Genomic DNA, 7,553 nt, shown 5'->3' on the forward strand with positions numbered 1-7,553 from the left:
TCTTAGCATGTGCCCTTGAAGCACAAGTTAGCATTGCCCTTAAATATAAGACAAGAGTGTGATATAAATATCTTTTTTAAAGAGAGTGTAATTTACTTTAAATAATATTATTTGATTAATTTTAAAATTAGAATCATTTTTTGAGATTTTATAATGAGTTAGAATTAATAATAATTAGTTTTTAAGAATATATATATATATATATATATATATATATATATATATATATATATATATATATATATATATATATATATATATATATATATATATATATATATATATATATATCAAAATCATAATACAGTTTGAGATGATTTTGACAATAATCAAAACAAATCAATTCATTAAGGATCATTTTTGAGGTCGTTCGATACGAACAACCGCACATGACCTCAAATTTACTATAATTAAACATAATCTCATAAAATATTTGTTATGTTGAATTATAGTTAAATATAAGTTCTATTTATTTTACCATTATTAAATTCTGGCTAACCTACCACTTAAAATGCACAATAAATGAGATATGATAAAGTCCTAGTTACTAATTTATTTATCTACATATGGTCTGTTTTTGTTGATGGGTTGGATTGAGCATTTGTTTAACTTTTGCGAGAGAGAGAGAGAATCCTTATACCATATATACCTGATTCCACTAAACAATTAACAAGAAATCGAACATTCTAAACTATAGAGTCCTTACTACCAACAGAATAACTGCCTTCAAAGTTAGTTACAAGAAAGACGAATCGTTGTTGAAATAGAAAAGCCAACATTACGTAGTCTCCCCCGACCAATTCAAACATAAACAACTGAATGCACTTAACAGCTTCAGCCCTTAAATGAAGTTTTTGAATATAAAAAGCAAGATGAAAATCCAACAAATGAGGTATTTCCCTATCCAAATCAACATAGTTAAAAATAAAAGAGGTTTATAACACAGTACATGAAAAAATCATGTCCCTAAATACAAAACTTGTTCCTCTGAATTCATCCTCCCTAGACTACTGCCTTAGCTGCTCTTCTTCGAGCTCTTGATTTCCACATTGTATTAGGTCTTGGCGGTCCGTCTTATTCTGCAATCCCACACATCAAATTAATCTCAGCAATAAGAAAACAAGCAACAAAGATTTAGGAATGTGTAGTGAGAGATAATGCAATTTAAAGTAACTTGCACAATAGCAGATGACAAATTTTATCTATTAAAAACGACATTAGTATAATGTTTATTGGTAGGTCTGGAAAGAAAATATGGTGAATTAGAGACACAATATCAAGACTAGAGGATATTAAAGGATTACTTCAACAAATTGTTGCAATTCATTCCGTAAAATTAAGTTTTATTGAGCTAAGCCCACATGATAAAGCTCATCATTTCTGTTCCTACTAATAATAAACAAAAACAAAGAGGTGCATGTACGAACTAAAAATAATATAAGATCTATTCTTTTTCTTGTATCTATTTTTTTTAAAGTTCAGACTTCAGGTGTCACTTCAAATATTTAGATATATTAATATCATTTGTTGATAGCTATAAGATATTCATAAATACCAACATGTAAACGAAGGGGAACTTACATTCCAAAACACTGAAACTATGCTTTCAAAATAACCACGGGGCGAGCATGAGACAGAATCAACAATTTCAACAGTTTGATCATCAGTAACAGCTTTTCTTCTAGTAATTTTTGTTCCCTCTACTCTATCATTACTCCAATTATAGATAATTTCTTGGTGTTCATGACTACTTTTAAGTACAAGTGTATCACCCACCATCCTTAGAAATAAACATCGGCACCAATTGAAAATAATACTTTATATCTTCGTCACTATAGTCATAATCAATTTGAAGATTGTGATAACCAATTTTAAGAAATTGAGTCCATGAATCTTGAACCCCAAATTTCTCCATCTTCCATATAATAAAATGGGTTTCCTTATGACAATAAGAAAAACAAAGACAATCTCCCAACACACCAATAATTGGAGCTGCATGTGGAACTTCATCGAATTCACAAGGCAATAAGTATTGATCATATGTCTCAGTCCTCAAATCAAGTGAAACAATCACAAAATGTTCAACACTCATATCCTTAGTCTCGTCAAAATCATACAAAAAATGATTTTGAACAGCCAACCAATTAACAGTGTTTTTGAAATATATACCAAAATCACCATAAGTTTTATAAGCTGAGTCCAAATACATAGGATAAACAGGGAAACTTTCAATATCTCTCCAAACATCATCACCCAAATTTAGAATTCTGGCATGGCTTCTCATTTCACGTCTATTGTAACGTGAGGCCATTACCTTATAAGTTCCTGTAGAATTATCACAACCAAAGACGAATTTGTAATAACCATTCTCAACAGAGGAAGTGCAGTCAGGACGATTTCGAAATAAGCGTAAGAACCCAAAATTTGGAGATTTTGTTCTGGTGGATGGGTTCCATAATTGGAACCAGTAATCATAATGCTCAAGGTTGTTGGATACACCTCTTAAACAGATCAATCCATTGCAGGAACCAACTATATGGAGCATTCTTTGTCTCGCAGTAGGTAGTAAGAGTCGACAGAAAGGGTGAAAGACGGATTCTCGAGTAAACTGCTTACCGAGTAAGGAATGACACCATGCTCGACCTCATTTTCATAATAACTACCATGGAGTGACTCACGTGTGATAGTTGTACTACGATCGGTGATGAGTAACAAATGAGTATTTTGTTTTGCTGATTTCTTGAGATGCAAATTCACAAAGGTGGGGTCGAGAATGAGAGTGTTCCAGAACTTACAAACACATCTAAATTGCATAATTGATTTGACGTCAACAGAGGATAAGACCTCGGTGATGAGATCGTCTGGTAAAAACGGCGGCGGGGATGAAGACATCACTCTGTATCTATAAGGGCTCTGGAACTTTCTAATTATATATAAATTATTTCAATCAAATGTTTTAATGTTTATTTTTTAATAAGAAAAAGAGATCTATCCACGGTGTAAAATACACCCATGTATAAATAGATCATTTTAAAACTAATTATGTCCCTCTAAATTATAATATTATTTTAAACTAATTTAATTAATATAAATAGATCATTTTTTATTTGACGATCACGATTTACTTTTTTTAATTTTTTTTTATAAAAACTATAGTAACTATATAAATTTTATGGTGTTTTATTTTAATTACTTTTTTTTGTCAAAAAAGTTAAAAATACTACTGAGAAAAAGATATATATATATATATATATATATATATATATATATATATATATATATATATATATATATATATATATATATATATATATATATATATATATATATTACTAATAATTTAATTAAAATATTGTTTTAACAAAAATATTAAGTATTGTATTATAAAAAAAAATTATTGAAAAATGAAACGAATATTACTTGTAAAAATATATATTAATTTGCCTAAACAATTAAATATTTATAGTGTTATTGGAGTATCTAATGGCTAGTACTCAAAGAAGGGAAAAATCCCTAGGACTAGCACCTGGTTGTCCACGAGCTAGTACTTGGTCCCCCACAGGCTAGCTCTTGCTAACCCAACGAAGGTAAAAGACCTCATATTGGACTTAGGTTAAGATATTTAGTCCATGATTCTAGGAAGACTATTGGACTAAGGTTAAGATATCTAGTCTATGATTCTAGAAAGAACAAGTCTTTTCTTGACCTTGTTCCTAGTCATGGAGTTAGGGCATAACTGTCCACTAACTCTACAATCCTAGGCCTAAGAGGGTTACTATACATACTTCTCCATAAAAGAGAGGAAGGGAAATCATTACATCCTAAAGCATAGCATTTAGCAAGATCATAACGCATATTGATCACACCCCGCATATACCTAAGCACACTAATCATTTACATAGTCGCTCGCCTCATGTGAGCAGGACTCCTAAAATCACTGTAAAACACCATTGTACAAGACTCTTCGCCATCGTGGGAGAGCCATAACTACCATACAACGTATATAACTAAGACTACTAAGTCTTCCAGCCAGTATAGGGGAACATGCACACCTGTATATTTTTGTACGAATACTATTTTAAATTTTCATTTTTAAAAAATAATTTTATCTTTTTTGTTTTCTCTTTAATTTATAGAGGTGAAAATATGTCAACAACTAAATCTCCATATTTTTGCAATGTTTTTAATTTTATAAAATAGAAAAAGACTTTTTAAATGTCAATTTTGATAAAATAAAAAAAGTTAGGCTATATCGTATTAATTGTTTTTTTAAATTACTAGATCAATTGAATATATAATTTATTTTAATTAATTATTCCTAAATGGAACAGAAAATAGGTAATAAACTAGTTAAGACCATTGTCGCATCTCAAAAAATACGACCCCTCGCGATGGTCGTCGAAAAATTGATTCGAATAGAGTCGCCACCGAACTTTATTTATCCAAATGAAGGAATAGGAAACTATCGATAAAAGCTTTAAAAACAGAATAATGTCGTCGCAACCATATTTGGGTTCGGGAGTCGATTACGCAAGGGGAAGGTATTAGCACCCCTCACGTCCGTTGTACTCAACGAGAATCTTTTAGTTTAATTTGCGATTTGAATGTTAGCTAATGTTGTTTGTTTTCTTCTAGCGATAAAAATATTGAAAAGAGATGGATGGGAACCTCAAAAAGGGGGAAAGTGGAGATTTTTTTTATTAGTGTGCTCGCCAAGATCTCGCAATCTCGTGCCTATGTTTCCTTATAGTACAATAAGGAAATCAGAGCATTCGTAGTTCGAGGAACTACAATTTGTTGGTGTCTTTTAATGAACGACTGTTTAGATCACATTCCAAAGGCTAAGCATTTGCTTGTCTTTTCTCGGAGGAGGCTTTAGCACTAGTTTGTTATGCGCGTTAGAAATGATTGAACAATGTTCTTTTTGAAAAGAGTTTCAATCGCACGGGGGCGCGAAAAGAGCTTTGATTGGTTGGATGTCTTTTAATGAACAAATGCTTAGATCGCATCCTAGCGGTTAAACATTGGCTTGCATGCTCGTGGTGGAGACTTAAGTGCTAGTTTGTGTACGCTCTAGAAAAGATTAAGCAATGTTCTTTTTTTTTTAAAAAGATTTAAGTTGTCGATCACACGGGGCGAGAATTTAAGTTTAATGTATTTTGTATTTTGAATAAGAACGGAAAATCATTGAGCAATATGGTGCATACAAATCGTTCAATTATTCGAGGAATAATAAGGCGAACGCCTCTTATTCCCTTTTCGTTCAAATTATTATCGAAAGTTATTTCCGGAAATCGAATATGCGCGGTTGTGAGGCGAGCGCCTCCCACTTGCTTATTCAAGGAATAATGAGGCATGCGTCATACATTCCTTTATCCAAGTTCATTTAGCATGTTTTAATCAGAAGACGATAATTTGAGCAATATGCTGAGCGCCGATCATTCATATATTCGAGAGATAGTGAAGCGAACGCCTATCATTCTCTTTTTCATCCAAAGTTTAAATTATAAAAACAAAATTCTTAGAAGTTATATTGATTTGAAGAATGATTTGAATTTTCATGGTTAATCGGATTTAGATAGAAATACTTGGTGTGTCAATCATCTAATCTATTTAATTATAATCAAGTAGGTCGTATTGTAAGAAAGCTCAAGAGTAAGCTATGTGAGGTTGATGGAGATGCTTAAAAGCGATCAATTTACAAAGGTATTCGAAAATTGGCTTGGCATTGAATTGAGAATTGTGTGATTTTTAAATGATTTTTTCATGGTTTTCCATTATCGATGAAAATGAGTGGATTCAGATTTGTATTATGAAATGATAGTGGAAGAAATGATCAACATTTAATTATCAAAATTAACCTATTAAAATTTGGTTAAATCAATTAATCAAGTTAGTTAATATCAATTATCAAAATTATTTAATTGGATCAAATAATCAAGTTAATTAAAATTAATTAATCCAAGTTAACTAAATAATCAAAAAATTTATTGAAAAATGAAACGAATATTACTTGGGAAAATATATATTAACTTGCCTAAACAATTAAACATTTGTTGTGTTATTAGAGTATCTAATGGCTAGCACTCAAAGAAGGGAAAAACCCCTAGGACTAGCACCTGGTCGTCCACGAGCTAGTACTTGATCCCCCACATGGTAGTTCCTACTAACCCAACGAAGGTAGAAGACCTCATAGTGGACTTAGGTTAAGATATTTAGTCCATGATTCTAGAAAGACTATTGGACTTAGCTTAAGATATCTAGTCCATGATTCTAGAAAGAACAAGTCTTTTCTTGACCTTGTTCCTAGTCATGGAGTTAGGGCATAACTGTCCACTAACTCTACAATCCTAGGCCTAAGAGGGTTACTATACATACTTCTCCCCAAAAGAGAGGAAGTGAAATCATTACATCCTAAAGCATTGAATTTACAAGAATATAACGCATATTGATCACACCTCACATATACCTAAGCACACTAATCATTTACATAGTCGCTCATCTCATGTGAGCAGGACTCCTAAAATCACTGTAAAACACCAGTGTACAAGACTCTTCGCCATCGTGGGAGAGCCCTAACTACCATACAACGTATATAACATCAAAGACTACTAATTCTCCCAGCCAGTATAGGGGAACATGCACGCCTGTATTTTTTTGTACGAATACTATTATACACTATTTTAAATTTTCATTTTTAAAAAATTAATTTTCTCTTTTTTGTTTTCTCTTTAATTAATAGAGGTGCAAATATGTCAACAATTAAATCTCCATATTTTTGCAATGTTTTTTATTTTATAAAATAGAAAAAGACTTTTTAAATGTCAATTTTGATAAAAAAAAAAGTTAGGCTATATCGTATTAATTTTTTTTAACTTACTAGATCCATTGAATATATAATTTATTTTAATTAATTATTCCGATATGGAACAGAAAATAGGTAGTAAACTAGTTAAGACCATTGTCGCATCTCGAAAAATACGATCCCTCGCGATGGACGTGGAAAAATTGATTCGAACAGAGTCGCCACCAAAATTTATTTATCCCAATGAAGGAATAGGAAACTATCGATAAAACCTTTAAAACAGAATAATGATCGTCGCAACCATATTTGGGTTCGGGAGTCGATTACGCAAGGGGAAGGTATTGACACCCCTCACGTCCGTTATACTCAACGAGAATCTTTTAGTTTAATTTGCGATTTGAGTGTTAGCTAATGTTGTTTGTTTTCTTCGAGATATAAAAATACTGAAAAGAGATGGATGGGAACCTCAAAAGGGGGGAATGGGAGATTTTTTTATTAGTGTGCTCGCCAAGATCTCCCAATCTCGTGCCTACGTATCCTTATAGTGCAATAAGGAAATCAGAGCATTCGTAGTTCGAGCAACTACAGTTTGTTAGTGTCTTTTAATGAACGACTGTTTAGATCGTATTCCAAAGGTTAAACATTGGCTTGTCTACTCTCGGCGGAGGCTTTAGCACCAGGTTGTTATGCGCGTTAGAAAGGATTAAACAATGTTCTTTTTGAAAAGTGTTTCAATCGCACGGGGGCG

General features: G+C 31.9%; 1 pseudogene; it reads right to left on the bottom strand.

Annotated features, from left to right (window-relative positions):
- Positions 1 to 724: 724 nt before the first annotated feature.
- On the bottom strand, positions 725 to 2,895 carry LOC127088146 (F-box/kelch-repeat protein At3g23880-like; annotated as a pseudogene).
- Positions 2,896 to 7,553: the final 4,658 nt, after the last annotated feature.

The sequence above is a fragment of the Lathyrus oleraceus genome, chromosome 5 (assembly GCF_024323335.1).
Source record: "Lathyrus oleraceus cultivar Zhongwan6 chromosome 5, CAAS_Psat_ZW6_1.0, whole genome shotgun sequence".
Lineage (NCBI taxonomy): Eukaryota > Viridiplantae > Streptophyta > Magnoliopsida > Fabales > Fabaceae > Lathyrus > Lathyrus oleraceus.